This window comes from Pipistrellus kuhlii, unplaced genomic scaffold, assembly GCF_014108245.1.
Source record: "Pipistrellus kuhlii isolate mPipKuh1 unplaced genomic scaffold, mPipKuh1.p scaffold_m20_p_3, whole genome shotgun sequence".
Lineage (NCBI taxonomy): Eukaryota > Metazoa > Chordata > Mammalia > Chiroptera > Vespertilionidae > Pipistrellus > Pipistrellus kuhlii.
The window spans coordinates 200,004-219,084 of NW_023425529.1; the positions used below are offsets into that span (position 1 = coordinate 200,004).

The 19,081-nt window shown below is 59.6% G+C and overlaps 1 protein-coding gene across 1 annotated transcript in view; it reads right to left on the reverse strand.

Moving 5' to 3' along the window:
• Positions 1-13,366, reverse strand: part of ZC3H7B (zinc finger CCCH-type containing 7B) — a 39,595-nt gene extending 26,229 nt beyond the window's left edge. Inside the window, exon 1 of the mRNA XM_036456480.2 lies at positions 13,116-13,366. The gene's annotated coding sequence lies outside the window, so the exon portion shown is untranslated. The remainder of the gene's footprint in view (positions 1-13,115) is intronic.
• Between the last annotated feature and the right edge of the window lie 5,715 nt (positions 13,367-19,081).

Below are 19,081 nucleotides of genomic sequence, written 5' to 3' on the forward strand. Positions count from 1 at the left end.
CACGAAGGCAGGTATTCTGCCCATCTCACCGAGGAGGAGGAGCCCCACCACGAGCTGGTGCGCCGCTGAGGCCGGATTTGAACCCCGGCCCCTCTCCTCTCATGCCTCCCCGCCGGGGCCCCTCCACTCAGCCCTACGTGCACCACCTTCATACAGTGCGTGCTGGTGAGAGAAATAGATGAATGAGCAGCAGCTCACCCAGTTCGTGATAAGAAGAACTGACCCTGACACGTCAAAGATCAGAGAGCAACACGTGTGGACAGGGGCTGGGGAGTAACCACGTGCGGGGTTGTCACGTTTTACACGCAGTTCCTTCCTGAACCCTCACTCCCCGCACCGCCCTCAGGAGGGGCTGCCACCGTAGCCCATTTGGCGGAGGAGGAAACAGGCAGAGAAGTTAGAGAGATCTGCCCAAGGTCACACAGCGCGTTCCTGGGGGAACTGAGACTCAAACCCCGCAGCCTGGCTCCAGATCCCCCCACATCACAGCACCTTCCTGTTCCCACTGAGCAATCGGCCCCCGGGGACCCTCAGCCTGTCCTCAGGCTCGGAGCCCAGCCCCTGCTGCGCAGCCTCCCTCCTTTCCGGGTCTCAGGCAGGGAGAGAGCTGTCCGCACCGCCCCACACCCTCACCTCCCACGCCGCCCACTCCCCCGGCTCCCCAGCCGCTGGCCAGGGGCCCCACCTGGGCCCTCTCACCGCTGCGGCCGGCCGGCCGGCAGAGGGACAGGTTCCACCCGCCTTCCCTGGCCCCCGCTGCACTGCCGGCCCTCCTCACAGCCACCTCCCCATCACTCCCTCCGTCCCTCAGGGGCTCCTCGTCCCCGGCCGTCTCCAGACCGAGGCATCGTCTCCCACAGGGACACACGCTGTCCCCCTTGCACTTGGTCACCTCGATGACTCACAATCTGTCCCGCCCACCAGCCCACCTCCCATATTTCAGATTCCTGTCTCTGGCTTTCTGGGTAGAGCCACCTGGATGTCCAGGGACTGCCATGCCTTTCCCAATCCTAGGCTCTACCTAGAATGCCCACCCCCCACCGCACACACCTAGCCGACTCCATTCGTCCTGCAAGACCCAGCTCAGAGGCTCCGTATCCACAGAGTCCGCCTGGGCCCCCACCTGGGGTGCTTGATCCTCAAACTCATGACATCCCAATCTTTCAAAAAAATGCTGAGTGGCCAGATGATGATCGCTGAACGCATAGTAATCTGGCCACTCAGTGTGTATCCTATAGAATAAAAGGCTAAGCCAGAACCGGTTTGGCTCAGTGGATAGAGCGTTGGCCTTCGGGTTCGATTCCGGTCAAGGGCATGTATCTTGGTTGTGGGCATATTCCCAGTGGGGGGGTGTGAGGGAGGCAGCTGGTCGGTGTTTCTCTCTCATCCATGTTTCTGACTTTCTGTCCCTCTCCCTTCCTCTCTGTAAAAAATCAATAAAATATATTAAAAAGAAAAAAGGAAAAAGAATAAAAGGCTAATATGCAAATTGTCCCTCAACCAGGAGTTCAGCCAGCAGGCAGGCCCGCCAACTACCTATGTCCCCTCCCCCTGGCCAGTCTGGCTGGACCCCACCCATGCACAAATTCATGCACCAGGCCTCAAATATATATATGTGTGTGTGTGTGTGTGTATATATACACACACACACACACACACATATATATATATAATTTCCCCCCCTCCTAACTAATAAAAGAGTAATATGCAAATTGACCATCACTCCAACACACAAGATGGTTGCCCCTCTATGGTCAAAGATGGCTAACTCCATGCAGACACAAGATAGTCGGCAGGGGAGAGCAGTTGGGGGTGACCAGGTCAGCAGGAGAGAGCAGTTGGGGGTGACCAGGTCAGCAGGGGAGGGGAGTTGGGGGTGACCAGGCCTAATAGGGAAGGGTAGTTAGGGGGGACCAGGCCTGCAGGGGAGGGCAGTTAGGGGTGACCAGGCCTGCAGGGGAGGACAGTTAGGGGTGACCAGGCCTGCAGGGGAAGGCAGTTAGGGGGTGACCAGGCCTGCAGGGGAGGACAGTTAGAGGTGACCAGGCCTGCAGGGGAAGGCAGTTAGGGGTGACCAGGCCTGCAGGGGAGGACAGTTAGGGGTGACCAGGCCTGCAGGGGAGGACAGTTAGTAACAATTGGGCTGGCAGGGGAGCAGTTGGGCATCGATGAGGCTGGCAGGCAGAAGCCGTTAGGAGCAGTTGGGAGCCAGCAGTCCTGTAAGAGGGCTGTGGCTCAGGCCCTCAGCATCCCCTGCCTGCAGCCTGCAGGAGGCCCTCCCAACTGCAGCCACAGGCTGGCGGCCAAGGATCTCTGTCTCACACACGTCAGCGCCACGCCCCAGCTCAACACCCTTCCTGGTGCACGCGCGCGCGCGCGCGCACACACACACACACACACACACACGCGCGCAAAAAAAATGCAGGTTTTTACAAAAGTTGAAAACCGAAGACACTCTGTCGCCCAGTGATGTAGCAATGCCAGTTTTCTGGGCCTGATAAGATAACTATATATCACCACCCGGGAAAGCCGGGTAGGGAACTCTGTGCTATTTCTGCAAGTCCCTGCGAGTAAAAAGCTAAACAAACAAACCCTCCATGACACCTGCTGGCAGGGCGGGCCCGGGCACACAGCACTGGAGGCGCGGGCTCCCTCCGGCCTGGACTCTCACACGCTGGCAACGTCCCCTCCGAGCTGCCCACCGTCCGGAACGCCCTTCGCCCCCGGCCTCCTCCCGCCCTGGCCGGGGCCGGGCCCGGCAAGTCCTCCCCGGGAAGCCGGCTCGGCCTCGCACAGCCCGAGCTCCCGCACCGCTGCCGCCCTGTGAGCCGCCTCCGGGCCCTGAGGACCGGCTGCCGCTGTCACCTCTGGAGCCAGAGGATCAGCGCAGAGCCCGCGGGGGGAGGGGAGCCGGGGGGAGGGGAGCCCGGGGGGAGGGGAGCCCCGGGGGGGAGGGGAGCCGGGGGGGGGAGCCCGGGGGGAGGGGAGCCCCGGGGGGGAGGGGAGCCGGGGGGAGGGGAGCCCGGGGGGAGGGGAGCCCCGGGGGGGAGGGGAGCCGGGGGGAGGGGAGCCCGGGGGGAGGGAAGCCCGGGGGGAGGGGGGCCCCGGGGGGGAGGGGAGCCCGGGGGGAGGGGAGCCCGGGGGGGAGGGGAGCCGGGAGGGAGGGGAGCCCGGGGGAAGGGGAGCCCCGGGGGGGAGGGGAGCCCCGGGGGGGAGGGGAGCCGGGGGGGGAGGGGAGCCCGGGGGAAGGGGAGCCCCGGGGGGAGGGGAGCACGCGGGGGAAGGGGAGCCCCGGGGGGAGGGGAGCCCGCGGGGGAGGGGAGCCCCGGGGGGAGGGGAGCCCGGGGGGGAGGGGAGCCCCGGGGGGAGGGGAGCCCCGGGGGAAGGGGAGCCCCGGGGGAGGGGAGCCCGGGGGTAGTGGAGCCCGGGGGGAGGGGAGCCCCGGGGGGAGGGGAGCCGGCGGGAGGGGAGCCCCGGGGGGAGGGGAGCCCGGGGGTAGTGGAGCCCCGGGGGGAGGGGAGCCCGGGGGTAGTGGAGCCCGGGGGGGAGGGGAGCCGGGGGGAGGGGAGCCCCCCGGGGGGAGGGGAGCCCCGGGGGGAGGGGAGCCCGGGGGTAGTGGAGCCCGGGGGGAGGGGAGCCCCGGGGGTAGTGGAGCCCGGGGGGAGGGGAGCCCCGGGGGGAGGGGAGCCCCGGGGGGAGGGGAGCCCCCCGGGGGGAGGGGAGCCCACGGCGGGAGGGGAGCCCCGGGCCCCGGAGTGACAGAGTCACCGAGCACGTCCTCCTGCAGACACTGTTCCAGGAGCTTTCACCGTGGCCCTCAGCCCTCACACATCCCTGCGAAGACACTGTCACCACCCCATTTACAGACGAGGAAACCGGGCTCCAGGAGGGAAAGGACTGACAGTGAGTGAAGCGCTGGGGTTTGAACCTGGCAGCCACCTCCCAGCCCAGCGTGCTCCTCCCCGTCCCCGCGCCCACAAGGCGCCGCCAGTCTCAGCCACATGCCACCGCCTGGCACTCACCTGTCCCAGGTTTCTTGAAAAAGCAGCAGCCAGTGCAGAGTGTAGATCCTACACACACACACACACACACACAAAAACACACAAAAAAAACACCACGGGCGTGTGCGCGCACTCACACGCAAACACGCATGCGCATGCACACGCATGCGCACAAGCGCACACATCCACACACATACAAGTCTGCACACACGTGCGCGCGAGCATGCACGTGTGCACAAGTGCACATGTACACAAGCGCACGTGCATATACTCACATGCACACGTGCACGCGCACATGCACACTACCAGAGGTTGTGTCGTATGCACGGTCCCTGGCGCCTCCTGACTCACCAGCCTCAGTGGCTTACTGGGAGACCTGGGAAGGCTTCTTCCCCATCCCCCCCCACCGTCAGCACCAGTCTGCACCCATCCCACCCCCGTGCTGGGGCTCCGAGGCGGCCAGGAGGGGGTTTCGGCTCATTCTTGGAGATTATCCACTGAGCGCAAACACCTTCTAGGGCAGGGGTTTGAACCTGGGGTCCACGAGAGAATCCAGGGGTCCACTTACAAGTCTGTTTGTTTTGTTTTTTAATCCTCACCTGAGAATATTTCCCCCCATTGTTTTTCATAGGAAGCAGAAAGGAGGAGGGTATAGGAGAGAGAGAGAGCAGCAAAGATGAGAGAGAAACACAGCGATTGGTTGCCTCCTGCGCTGACCCTAACTGGGGCTAGGGCTCAAACCTGCAGCCCAGGTGCGTGTCCTTAGACCTGCATGGAACCTGCACCCTTCAGTGCCAGGTCGGCGCTCTAACCACTGAGCACGCCGGCGAGGCCATTCACAGCTTTTTCACGAACTTCTGCCTGGCATTCGGCATGCCCTTCAATCATGGAGGTAGGCAACCCACCGCTATGGCCTCAGTGCCAGAAATCACTGCTTTGCCGTCACATTCCAGCTCCTGCAGACATAACAAAACATCCTCACACTCACAACGCGAAGTTATGGTGCTCTCACCGCTGGCTCTTGCTTCTTAGTGCGCTGATGAAGCGCGTGGCCACAGGCCCACAGGCCCGTTTCACGTTTAACGCATTGCCTGACCGGCCAGGGGCAGCGATGGCTTAAGGAATCAGTTTTTATCCCTCCAATAATCTCCCAAGTAGGTGTTATTATCCCACTTCCCACAGAAAAGCAGGGCTTGGAAAAATAAAACGATAAAATAAAAAGGGAGCCTGGCCAGTATGCTCAGTGGTCATGGTTTGATTCCCGGTCAGGGCACAGGCCTGGTTTGTGGGTTCCATCCCCAGAGTGGGGCGTGCAGGAAGCAGCAGATCATGATTCTCTCTCGTCGTTGAGAGAGAATCTCTCTCTCTCTTTCTCTTTCTCTCTTTCTCTCTCTCCCTTCTTTGAAATCAATAAAAGTATATTTAGCCTTAGCCTGGTTTGGCACAGTGGATAGAGTGTTGACCTACGAACTGAAAGGTCCCAGGTTCGATTCCGGTCAAGGGCATGTATTGTACCTTGGTTGCGGGCACATCTCCAGTAGGGGGCGTGCAAGAAGCAGTTGATCAATGTTTCTCTCTCATTGATGTTTCTAACTCTCTATCCCTCCCCCTTCCTCTCAGTAAAAAATCAATGAAACACATTAAAGATTAAATTAAAAAGTGAGGCTTGGCGGGTCCGTGACGGGCCCACGGCCACGTGGCTACGGGGGGGGGGGGGGGAGCTGGCGGTCCCACACGCCCCCAGGCCCCCAGGGAGCCCCCATGGAACGGAAGGCCCCCCCAGGCCTCAGCCACCTGCTCTGTTTGCTTTAAACCGGCCGCCTCCACAGCAGCCAAAGTCCAGGGAGCTGCCCGGCCCCCGCCCCCCCCCGTACACCAACCGCAGCAGCGCCAGTCTGTGCTCCGGTCACAGGGGCTTCCACGGCCGCCACCCCCCCGGCTCCCAGCAACCGGGCCAGCATAGGGGGGGGGGGGGCCGCTGCACAGGGGGTGCCGCACAGGGGGGGGCCGCACAGGGGGGGCCGTTGCACAGGGGGGGGGCGCACAGGGGGGGCGGCCGCACAGGGGGGGCGGCCGCACAGGGGGGGCCGCTGCACAGGGGGGGCCGCACAGGGGGGGGCCGCACAGGGGGGGCGGCCGCACAGGGGGGGCCGCTGCACAGGGGGGGCCGCTGCACAGGGGGGGGCCGCCGCACAGGGGGGGCCGGCTGCACAGGGGGGCCGGCCGCACGGGGGGGGGGGGCCCGGCCGCACGGGGTGGGGGGGGCCGCTGCACAGGGGGCCGCTGCACAGGGGGGCCGCTGCACAGGGGGCCGCTGCACAGGGGGGGCCGTTGCACAGGGGGGCCGCTGCACAGGGGGGGCCGTTGCACAGGGGGGCCGCTGCACAGGGGGGGCCGCCGCACAGGGGGGGGGCCGCACAGGAGGGCCGGCTGCACAGGGGGGCCGGCTGCACGGGGGTGGGGGGGGCCGGCCGCACAGGGGGGCCGGCTGCACGGGGGGGGGGGGGCCGGCCGCACAGGGGGGCCGCCGCACGGGGGGGGGGGCCGCACAGGAGGGGGCCGCACAGGAGGGGGCCGCACAGGGGGGGCCGCACAGGGGGGGGCCGCACAGGGGGGGCCGCTGCACAGGGGAGGCCGCTGCACAGGGGTCGGCTGCACAGGGGGGGCGGCTGCAAAGGGGGGGCCGCTGCACAGGGGGGGCCGCCGCACAGGGGGTCTGGCCGCACAGGGGGGGCCGGAACCACATCCTGCCAGGGGGCCAGGCCCTGCTCCATCCCGCCCCCCAGCTGTGAGCTGTGTCAACAAGAACATTTTTTTAAAAAAAACAGAAAAGTAACAGAAGCTCACTGTACCACCCTTGGGAATTAGGGGCGAGTATAACAAACAAAACAGAAAATACTCCAAGCCCCGCAGCTCAGAGTGGAGTGTTTCTCTCTTTTGAGCGAAGGAGCAGCGGCCGCTCCTGGAGCGCAGAGACCCCGGGGGCGGCCGCAGCGAGGGTGCCCCGCCCGCCCCGCCCGCCTCGCGGCCCCAGGACAGGGAGGAGGTGCAGACCTGGGTGCCAGGCCCAGCCCTGCCCCCGCTGGCTTCCGGGCACCCCTCCGAGCCCGCCTGTGGAGCTAAAGCCATGCACTTGCCAGACCCTCTGCAGACGTACGAAGTGACCCACACAGAGGAGGGGGGACATCTGTCCGGCCGAGCGGGGTGCCCCTGCAAACTCACAACGTGAGCCTCGAGTCCCTTCCCCTCAGTCCACACGTGTCCTCGCCGTTCCTGTCTGGGCCACTGGTTTCTGGAACACCTGCTACTGCCGATCATTTACCCACACGCAGCCATGAGCACCTGCAGGTGCCGGGCGCTGCCAGGGGCTGGGGGCGCCGTTAACCAGTCCTCGGCCGCGGGGAGGTGGTGTTCCAGGCGTGGGGAGACCGAGAAACAGGTCAGTGTCAAGTGCACAAGGAAAGACCAGCTAAGAGTTTCAAAGAGACGGAGCTAGGAAGCGGCAGGAGCGACGGGGGAGGGCTGGGAGCCCGGGAAGGCCTCTGAGGGGGTGGCGTGGAGGAGACAGAAGGAGCCGGCGTGAGGACAGGGAGGCGGGTAGGAGGGCACAGGCCGAGGACGTGGCAGAGGCAGGGCCCCGAGGTGGGGACGCGCTGAGGATGTGCAAGGAAGAGACAGAGGCCCGGGCGTCCGCGCTGGAGCGGAGGCAGGCCACGCAGGAAGCAGGGTGCGAGGGGCAGGCCCCGGGGGGAGCCGGCGCCGTGCTCCGCGGGGTCAGGAGGCCGCTGGCCGGTGCTCAGCGGAGGGCAGGCCCCATGTACATCCTGAGAAGATGCCTGTGGCTGCTGCTCTGAGGATGGATGCCGAGGGGGGACGCTGGAAAATGCACTGGAAGGCGGCCATAGTGGTCCAGGCCTGGATCCCGAGGGCTGTGGAGCCCACTCAGGAACATTCTGGAAGTTGTGACAGGCTCATGGAGCCACCACTACGCGTGTGCCCTCTCTGGACACGGGGTGGTCTTCACAGCATTCCGTGTTCCCTCGTTTGAGGCTCACAGCAAACCCCAGGCGGCCGGGACAGAGCCAGAAAGGCCATTTCACAGACGGGGAGACTGAGGCCAGGCCGGACCCAATGCTCCCGCCCGGGTCCCGCAGCCGCAGGCCCAGAGCTGGGGGCGAACTCAGGACCTTGGACTCCGGCCACACGCCTCTGCCTGCGGGGAGGGGGGCGGGGAGGGGGGCGGGGAAGGCCGGGACCGGCCTCGGGGACCCAGCAGGTCACAGCGGCGCCTCCCCCACAGGAAGCCCCTGCGGCCGCTCGCGGGCTGACCCCGCGCTGGGGACACGGCGCTGATTGATTACTGTCGGAGCCGCGGTGTGGGCAGGGTGGGGGGAGCTGGAGTGTGGGTGACCCTTCGTTTTCTCCTGAAAAATTCACCTAAAGTCCTTTCCAATCAGTTCACACCGATCTCGCTCAAGAGCCGGACTTCTGCCAAAACCGGTGTGGCTGCGGACTGAAAGGTCCCGGGTTCGATTCCGGTCAAGGGCATGTATTGTACCTTGGCTGCGGGCACATTCCCGGTAGGGGGTGTGCAGGAGGCAGCTGATCGATGATTCTCTCTCATCGACGTTTCTAACTCTCTGTCCCTCTCAATTCCTCTCTGTAAAAAATCAATAAAATATATTTTTAAAATATATATATATTTTACTGATTTGTTGTTGTTTTTTTTTTTTACAGAGAGGAAGAGAGAGGGATAGAGAGTTAGAAACGTCAATGAGAGAGAATCATCGATCAGCTGCCTCCTGCACACCCCCTACCGGGAATGTGCCCGCAGCCAAGGTACATGCCGTTGACCGGAATCAAACCCGGGACCTTTCAGTCCGCAGACCGACGCTCTACCACTGAGCCAAACCGGTTTCGGCTAATATATATTTATATTTATATTTATATTTATATTTATATTTATATTTATATTTATATTTATATTTATATTTATATTTTAAGTGGCAAAGTAAATAAATAAATAAATAAATAAAAATAAAAAAGGTGGCATGTTTGATTTCCGGTCGGGGCCATGCAGGAGGCAGCTGATGTATTTTTCTCGCTCACATTGATGTTTCTCTCTCCCTCCCTTCCTCTCTCTAAGATCAACTAAAAATAACAAATAAATGGGGACAATGATGGTGCCTACCTAGAAGGCTATTACAAAAATTAAATAATCTGATCTAGGAAAAAGCATTCACACGGGGCCTGACCACCAGGGAGCTGCTGGATGGGTGTTTTTAAATTAATAACGATGTATACCCTCCTCCAGTTCCTCTCACCTGTGCCTCCGGCCTGACCCCTGGGCACTGAGCTCCTCCTACAAGTTACCATCAAACATCACAACCTCAGGCTTCTCTTCAGGAAGGAAAACATGGGCCCGAGGACCCCCAGGAGCTGCGGGCAGAGCCAGACCGGAACCTGGACTCAGCCCTGTCACATGCCAGCATGTGTGTCAATGACATTGGGGGGGCGGCAGGGAGAGACATCGATGTGAGAAACAAACATCCACCGGCTGGCTGCCTCCAGCAAGTGGGGCTCGAACCCGCAGCCTTTCGGTGCACAGGACAACGCTCCCACTAACAGCCACCCTGGCCAGGCCTGCCACCAGACTGTGGCTGCTCCTCCTGTACGTGGCCCTGCCCTTGTCATCTCAGGGCATCTCCTATCATGGCCTTTCCCCAGCCATCTTCCCAATGGCCCAGTGGCCCTTCCAGGAGGAACTTCCGCCTCCAGACAAAGCAAGCCGTCCTCCGTCCCCCGTCCCCCGTCCCCCGTCCTCCTCTCCCCTTCCTGGTGGGACGTGACTCACGTGGACAGCACAATGGCTGGAAGGTCCTCCTGGCACCTCCACGGAGGCCTGGGGCATGGAATGAGTCAGACCCAGTTCCTGGCCTTGGGCAGCTCACGTTAATCAAACCCACATCTTCTTCCTGTCCACGCTGCCAGCTCCCCCCGGCCCCACGCCAGGCACCCGGCAGGCACCCAGGAACTGAACGCAGATCTCCGAGCTGGGTCCCAATCCTCCTTCCACAGCCATCTGCCTTCCCCAGTCTCCCTTCCAGGAATCTCCGAGGGGACATTTGCTGGGCCAGCCCTGCGGGGCCCTGGGACATGGGGCCATTTTTTAAAATATATATATTTTATTGGTTTTTCACAGAGAGGAAGGGAGAGGGATAGAGGGTTAGAAACATCCGTCAGCTGCGTCCTACACAGTCCCTACTGGGGATGTGCCCGCAACCAGGGTACATGCCCTTGACTGGAATCGAACCTGGGACCTTTCAGTCTGAAGGCCGACGCTCTATCCACCGAGTCAAACCGGTTTCGGCTGGCGGGTCACTTTAATAAAGCTGCCTGGCCTTGGGGAGCAGGCTGACCTTTTAGCTTAAGCCTCCACGCCTGGTGCATCTGCCAGTGCAGATGGTCCTGGTCGCTGCTCTTGTCTGCACAGCTGGGACGGAGGGGCCCAATACCATGGTGTCCCCTAGGACAGCCATCGCGTTGTCAACGGTCTCCCAGGTCCGGGCTCAAATCCCGCTGGGCGATCGTGGGCCAGCCACACAAATCCTGTGTCTCAGTGCCTCCAGCTGTGAACTGGAGGCCAGGACACCCCCCTCACGGAGCCGGGAGGACTCGGAGAGAAAGCAGAGTTGGAAACATCCATCAGCTGCCTCCTACACACCTCCCCGTCCTCCCAGTGCAAGCCCGCGTCCTGGAGGGAGGTGACCCCAGACCTCCCCTCCCCCCACGGCCCCTGCTGGACCCGGTCCTGAGCACGTCCCTGTTCTCTCCTGGGTTCGAGAATCCACCCCCGAGCCTGCCCCTCGCACCTCCCGGGGTCACAGGAGGCGCCTGAAAAGCCACTCTGAGGGAGCCCGGGGCCCGGGAAAGGGTGAGACTGGGATCAGAACACCATGCGGGATGGTCACAGAGCGGGACATGCTCTTCCCCCAGCGCCAGGCCTCTCCGCGGGACAGTGAGGACGGACACACGTGGCCCCGAATGGCCGCTGCGGAGGCCGAGGAGCCGTCTGAGATGGACGAGGAGCCCTGGCTGAGCACATGCTGTCCGCGGACTCACATCCACACCCACCGCCGCCTCGACTTCCCTCCCCAGAGACTCCCCCAGGGCTCCCTGGCCACCCAAACCCACGTTCTCTCTTTTTTTATTAAACATCAATGATGAGAGAGAACCACTGATCAGCTGCCTCCGACCCCTCCCCCCTCCCCCCTTCAGTTCGGCTCAGTGGATAGAGCGTCGTCTGCCTGAGGACTGAAAGGTCCCAGGTTCGATTCCGGTCAAGGGCATGTACCGTGGTTGCGGGCACATCCCCAGTAGGGACTGTGTAGGAGGCAGCTGATGGATGTTTCTAACCCTCTATCCCTCTCCCTTCCTCTCTGTAAAAAAACAATATATATATTTTTAAAAATGGCCCCATGTCCCAGGGCCCCGCAGGGCTGGCCCAGCAAACGTCCCCTTGGAGATTTCTGGAAGGGAGACTGGGAAGGCATGTGTCTGCACTGGGAATCGGAACCCTGACCTCCTGGTTCATAGGTGGTCGCTTAACCACTGAGCCACACCGGCCGGACCCGACCCCACATTCTTAACTGTCCGTCAGAAACAAAAAGCCAGGAGCTGAGGATCCCCACCTCCCTGGGACACAGACCCCACCCCGCTCAGGGGCCACCCATCGCTCCCTCCCTCAGATCTCATCCCTCCCGGACACAGTCTCCCCTCTCGACCCACAGCATCCATCCGCCCAAACCTGCTCCCACCGCGTTCATCCATCCGCCCAAACCTGCTCCCCTGCGCTCGGGTCCCCATGGGAGGTGACAGGGAGAAGACAGCAGCGGTGGCTGGGTTGAATGTGGGGGTGAGGGGGGGGGCAGTCAAGGGGGTCCCACTGAGGATCCCGCTGGAATTCTGCCTCCACCCACGGCTCAATGGACTGTGACCATGGAATTCTTGTGGAACCTCAAGGGCCTGCGTCCTGCTGTTTTCCTGAGACTCGAGGGATTCCGGGCGCTGAGAAAAACGGTGAGAAGTTGGGATGCCAGTGTGGTTCCCGGGAGCCAAAGTCCCAGGGAGCAGCCCCAGGGAACTGGAATTCCGGACAAAGCTGCGGTGGCCCCTTCTGCTCCCACCCGGACCCCAGCTCTGCTGCTCCCCGCTGAGGCCTCTGTCACAGCCCCCGGGGCTGTCAGCGCCCTCCTGCCTGCTGTCCCCTGGGACCGGCTTTGTGTCTGTGACCCCAAACCTGCAGGGGTTTCACGGGAAAATGGGTAAAACCAGGGAGCAGGCCACTGAGGATGGGGGTCCGAGGCCGGGGGTCGGCAGCTCCGGGGGGGCCCCTCTCCCAGGGGCGCCCCCACCCCAGGCGCTGGGGAGGCCCCGCTCCTCCCTGCGACCGGAAGTGCCCCCGCCCCGACCGCGCCCCCCTTTCCTGCCGCCCCTTCCCCCGCCCCCGCCGGCTGCAGGCCCGGGATCCCCGGGCTCGCGTGGCGGCCGCAGCCGGCAGGGGCGGCCCGTCGGCGGGCGCGGTCCGCGGCCTCGGCCTGGTCCCTGCGGCTCCGGCGCCGCGGGCCGGGCGCACACAAAGGCTGGGCCCGGCCTCCGGCACCCGAGGCTCCGGCGCCCAGCGCGCCCCCAAGACAGTCCCCAGGCCCCACCCCCGGGCCTCGGGGCGCCCGATCTCCCCGCGGCGGGTGCCCCCCGGCCGCCCAGCAACTTTGAAACTTCGGGGCCGGGCGCGGGGCCCGGGAGGGGCCCCCAAAAGGAGGCACTGGGGGCGGGGGGCCACGGCTTCAGCTCCGCCAAATGCACTTTCCGGGGGCCCCGCGCGGCTCCGGCCGGACCGGGCCCCCCGCTGGCCGCCCCCCCCATCCCCTGGCTCCCCGCGCCTCCCGGCCCCCCGGCCCCCCATCCCCTGGCTCCCCGCGCCCCCCGGCCTCCGGGCCCCGCGCCCCCCGACCCCCCATCCCCCGGCCCCCCGGCCCCCGGCCCCCATCCCCGGCCCCCCGCCCCCCGGCCCCCGGCCCCCGGCCCCGGCCCCGGCCCCGGCCCCGCACTCACCGCCCCGGCTGCGCTCCGCGGGCCGGAGCCCGGTATAAGTGGTATGCTATGACTAGAGGTATGATTATTACGTTATTATTATTAGTAATAATAAGAGTAAGTGCTATTTAATTACGGGCGGCCGCATCCTGCGCGGCGCCGCCGCCCCGGCAGCTCCGTGCACGCGGCCCGGGCGCTGCACTTCCAGCCGCCGCCGCGCGGCCGCCGCGGCCGCACCGGGAGGCCGCCCGCCGGCTCCGCCTCGGTCCTAGCGGCTCCCGCCGCCGGGCGGGGTGGGGGGGGCTGGACTCATGGTTACTTTCCCTAAGTGCCCCTCTCCCTGGGCTTGGTTTTGGGGCAGTTCTGCCTTCTGGGCGGTTGCTGGGCCGGCTCCCGCCCCCGCCCTCGCCGGGGGGTGAGAGCCCCGGGTCCGAGGGCGCTCCCCAAGGCTTCCAGGAGCCCGGTGTCCTGTCCTGGGCGAGGCCCGGGCTCAGAGGGGTGGGGACCTCGCTTGGTCGGTGTCCCAGGAGAGGGGTCTCTCCTGCCTGGGGCCGGGGCTGCTGTGGAAGACCAGCAGGTCAGGGGAGGCTGCCAGGGAGGGGGCCCGCTGTGAGGGCAGCAGCGTGCCAGGGGGATGCAGTGGACACCAGCCCGCTGCCTCTTCCTCTGGCACCAGCTAGTCCAACGGTCTGCGGTGGTAAGCGGGCCTCTGTGGTGTCGCCGGGGAGAGAAAGCAGGTGGCAGGCTGCTTTCTGGTGTTAAAGCTGACACAGCAGCCACAGCCACCGCTTCTTCTCTGTCTGAGCCACCTCTGCACACGCTGGCCCTGGCCCTCCCCAGACCCCCGAGGCGGGCTCTTCAGGCGAAGACACAGACGCAGGTGGGAAGTGACTTGCTGGAGATCCCAGGGCTGAGAGAGAGGCAGAGAGACAGCTCCATCCCAGGCTTGTCCACCCGAGAGGCCTGGCCACGGCGCCCACCGAGACGTGGACCTCTTCCGTCCGCATGCATCGCGAGGGCCTGTCAGGTCGGTGGGCTGCAGGAGAACGGCAGCCAGACATTCGTGCTCCGGCCTCTGAGGAACAGAGAGGTTACCCCTTCTCCAGTGAGCACCGCCTGCTCCAGGCTTGGGCCTGCCACACACACACACCCCCGCCCCCCACCCCACCCCAACCCCCCAACCCCCTCACCCCCGCCCCCTGTGTCCTGGGCAGGGCCTGAGCACATGGCAACCTCAGCTGCACCCATGTGCCGTTTCCTCACTCACCTGACAAACATGCATGTCTTTGCGGGGCCTGGAGAGCAGAGGACCCCGTGTGCCGCACTCGGGCAGAGTCCCAGGCCCCAGTCCTCCGCACAGATTCTCACCCTGGGCCCCGGATGTAGGCACCATTTCCGGCTTAGGCTGGGGATAGAAGGGTTCTTTCCCCGATGGGGTCACCATGAGGATGAAGCACGCGAAGCACTGATAAATGTGTGGTTGACTAGAAAGTAAATAGCGAATACATCCCTCTGGGAAGCAGTCCACAGAATTCTGATTCTCAAAGGGGACTTAAAAAAAAAGAGAGGGCAGGACCCAGGAGCCTAGAGGTCGGCGTATAACACAGAAGGTGAAATGCAGGCAATAAAACATGGTCACATTTGTCCCCCACATGTTTTTTTTTCTTCATTTTTTTATTAAGATATTATACGTGTATATATCTTACCATGGTTCCCCCACTCCCATATGTGCCCTCCCCCCACAAGAGTTTTGCGTCCATTGGTTATGCTTAAATGCATGCATACAAGTCCTTTGGTTGATCTCTCATCTCCCCCACCTTTCCCTACCCTTCCCGCTGTAATTCAACAGTATGCTTGTTGCTTTACTGTCTCTGTATCTATCTTTTTGTTCATCAGTTTATATATAATGTTCTCTTTTATCCATAAATGAGTGAGATCATGTGGTGTTTTTCTTTCATTGCCCCCCACGTTATTATAAAAATGTTCAAGCATGCAGAAAGCTGAGAGAACTATCTTTGAATGCCCTAAATTATGCCGTGATTGTGAACCTTTTGTTGTATTTGCTCTGTCACATATTTATCCTTCTATTCATCCATCCATCCAGCAATCCACATAACATTTTTTTAAATACTTATTTTTAATATATATATATTATTGATTCCTTTTTTACAGGGAGAAAGAGAGAGGGATAGAGAGTTAGAAACATCAGTTAGAGAGAATCATCGATCAGCTGCCTCTTGCACACCCCCTACTGGGGATGTGCCCGCAACCAAGGTACATGCCCTTGACCTGAATCAAACCTTGGACCTTTCAGTCCGCAGGCTGATGCTCTATCCACTGAGCCAAACCAGTTTTGGCAATCCACATAACATTTATGTTAAAAACAGCTGAAACCGGTTTGGCTCAATGGATAGAGTGTCGGCTTGGGGACTGAAAGGTCCCGGGTTCGATTCCGGTCAAGGGCATGTACCTTGGTTGCTGTCCTATCCCTAGTAGGGGATGTGCAAGAGGCAGCTGATCGATGACTCTCTCTCGTCGATGTTTCTAACTATCTCTCTCCCTTCCTCTCTGTACAAAATCAATAAAATATATTAAAAAAAAAAAAAAAAACAAAAAAAAACAGGCCTCAGTTGGTTTGGCTTAGCGGACAGAGTGTCAGCCTGTGGACCGAAATAAATAAAAATATATATTTTTTAAAAGTGCAAACCTTCAGGAAATAGTACTTTTTTCCCTATGAGGAAAGGAATTGTATGCTCTTCATAATAAAATAAGCTTCTTTAGAATCTGTTATCCACACACTTTCTTTTCTTCTAGACGCTACTTTTACTCACATAGACAATGAAGTCTGACTCATTCCTAAGTCTTAGAGTCTTAGATTTGGACCTTACCACTTGCCTTTTGCAGTTTAGCCATGTCTATTGCCTTTGAAAAAGAAAAATTATTGTTGGCACTTTTGACATTAGGTTTCATGTATTGAAAGTGGTAATTTTTAATTGCCCCTTAATGTTAAATATATTTTTTAAAAATCCACAGTGGAGTAGAAACGGTTTGGCTCAGTGGATAGAGCTTTGGCCTGTGGACTGAAAGGCCCCAGGTTCGATTCTGGTCAAGGGCATGCACCTTGGTTGAGGGCACATCCCCAGTAGGGGGTGTGCAGGAGGCAGCTGGTCGGTATTTCTCTCTCATCGATGTTTCTAGCTCTTTATCCCTCTCCCTTCCTCTCTGTAAAAAATCAATAAAATATATTTTTTAAAAATCCACAGTGGACCTGGCTGGTGTGGCTCAGTAGTTGAGCATCAACCTATAAACAGTTGGGGGTGGGAAGGAGGGTCGATCAATGATTCTCATCATTGATTTTTCTCTCTCTCTCCCTCTCCCTTCCTCTCTGAAATCAATAAAAATATATTTTTAAAAAGTGCAAACCTTCAAAAGTACATAAAATTTAAAAAATAGCCGAAATCGGTTTGGCTCAGTGGGTAGAGTGTCAGTCTGCGGACTGAAAGGTCTCAGGTTCGATTCTGGTCAAGGGCATGTACCTTGGTTGTGGGCACATCCCCAGTAGGGGGTGTGCAAGAGGCAGCTGATCGATGTTTCTCATCGATGTTTCTAGCTATCTCTCTCCCTTCCTCTCTGTAAAAAAAATCAATAAAATATATATTTTTTTAAATTAAAAAAATAAGTTTTAACTTTCTTCTTTATGCTCTTTCGCATTTATTAGTATACTCATTTTCTTAATTGCCAGCAGTTTGTGTTTTTTTTGTTTTTTGTTTTATTAAATATATTTTATTGATTTTGTACAGAGAGGAAGGGAGAGAGATAGAGAGTTAGAAACATTGAATCGAACCCGGGACCCTTCAGTCCCCAAGCTGACGCTCTATCCATTGAGCCAAACCAGTCCCGGCTGTGTGTGTGTGTTTTTTTAATTGCTGTTTTGGAACGAGATACTTATTGAAGGAGAAAATAGCCTACCCAAAGCATCTGGCACCAGGAAGCGCTTCACAAATGTGAGTTCGGAATCTGAGCTCTGCAGACACCGTCCTTTCCTCTTCATTCATCACTGTCTGCTCCGCTGCTGGAGCAGTGCCTGGCGCAGAGTGGAGGCTCGATAACTATTAATAGACTTAATGAATTATTTTAATTATGGGTGTTTATCGAGGTTACGGAAAGAGACAGTGTTCTGATGGAGCTTGAACGCAGGGGGGGGGGCTGTGGGTTGAGTTGTCTTTCATAAACCAGGTGGAGACCCCCTCCCACCAGGGGGTGTCCCCTGGGAGGGGGGGGGGGGGACAGGCCCTCGCCAGTGGCCAGGCAGGGCCCACACGGCGCTCTCCAGGCCTGAGGGCAGCATTCTTGGGCCTCAGGAATGTCTCCCGCATTCCTCCTCTCGGCCTGGCACGCTGGAGGCATTTGTTTTTGATATGACTAAATGGCAGTCTGCAGCCCTGGTGGCTCTTCAGGAAACCAGGGTAAATATTATTTATATCATTTACAATCGGCAATTAAGTTTGATTCCAGGCACTAGGATGGAATGTAAAACACTCCGCTCAAATAAGCCAAACCTAATCAGAGGCAGCCTGATTTCCTCTTCAAAACATTAAAATAAAAAACAAAACACACTGGCCAAAACTGGTTTGGCTCAGTGGATAGAGTGTCAGTCTGCGGACTGAAAGGTCCCAGGTTCGATTCCGGTCAAGGGCATGTACCTTGGTTGCGGGCACATCCCCAATAGGGGGTGTGCAGGAGGCAGCTGGTCCATGTTTCTCTCTCATCGATGTTTCTAGCTTTCTATCCCTCTCCTTTCCTCTCTGTAAAAAATCAATAAAATATATTTTTTTTAAAAACAAAACAAAACACTGTACAACACATAGAGAAAGGTCTGGAACATTCCCTCTCCTCTTATTCCCACCTCACACACACTCACAAAATGACTTGGTGTGTGTGTGTGTGTGTGTGTGTTGGGGGGGCGTGGGGCGGGTGGAATTTGAAAAGAAGCCCAGAGGCCCGGCTTCCGTCTCTTGTCTACATTTCTGTGTAACTTGGGCAGGTGGCTTGCCCTCTCTGGGCTGCAGGTCTTCATCTACTTTAAAGAGGAAAGGGGTCGCTGAGATGGCTTCCTCTGCTGCCGATGGCGAGGTTTCCTCCTCTGGAGCCAGCTCTCGTGGTAACAAAGGAGAGGGGGCTGGAAAGGAGAGGAAGGAGGGGAGATGACAAATGGGTTGCTTGGAGACGCTGATGGCTCCGGACGCTTCTGACTCAGGGCACACCCTTGGGCAAACCCCTTCCCCTTCTTATGTCCAAAGCCCCGTCTCCTTCTCGAAGGGGTTTGAGACACAATGGAGATTCAGGGGAGCAAACAGAACCTGTCAGGCTGGGTTCTGATTTTCAGCTCAGAATGTGAACATCTCCCAGCAGAACGGCTGCTCTCCAGGGGACCCTGTCACCTCCCCTTACCTCCCTGACACCCCTCCCCCCAGGAGGAGGAGAGGGGAGATGGCCTCATGTGCCACTGTCCATCTTCCTCTTCTCTCTGGGGGTATGTGTCCGAGGGCCTGGAAGAGGGAGCTGGGGATCACCCCCAGATAACCTCAGACCTGGTCGATCCTAGCTGGAATCAGCACGGGAAGGCCATCAGGCCTACGTGGGAGCATCTCAGCCTTCTCAGGTGATGATTCATTTTATTATTATTTTTTTTTAAATCCTCACCCAAGGATATTTTTCCATTGATTTTTTTAGGGAGATTGGAAGAGGTAGGTAGAGACAGAGAGAAACATCGACGTGAGAGAAACACATCCATCCGTTGCCTCCTGCACAGCCCCGACCAGGGCCCAGGCCAGGCAGGAGCCTGCCACCAAAGTACGTGCCCTTGAGTGGAATCAGCCTGGGGACCCTTCCGTCCACAGGCCGCCGCTCCATCTACTGAGCCAGACCAGGTGGGCTGATGATTCATTCTAAGGAAACATCCAGGGACTCTGATGGAATCCCATTCA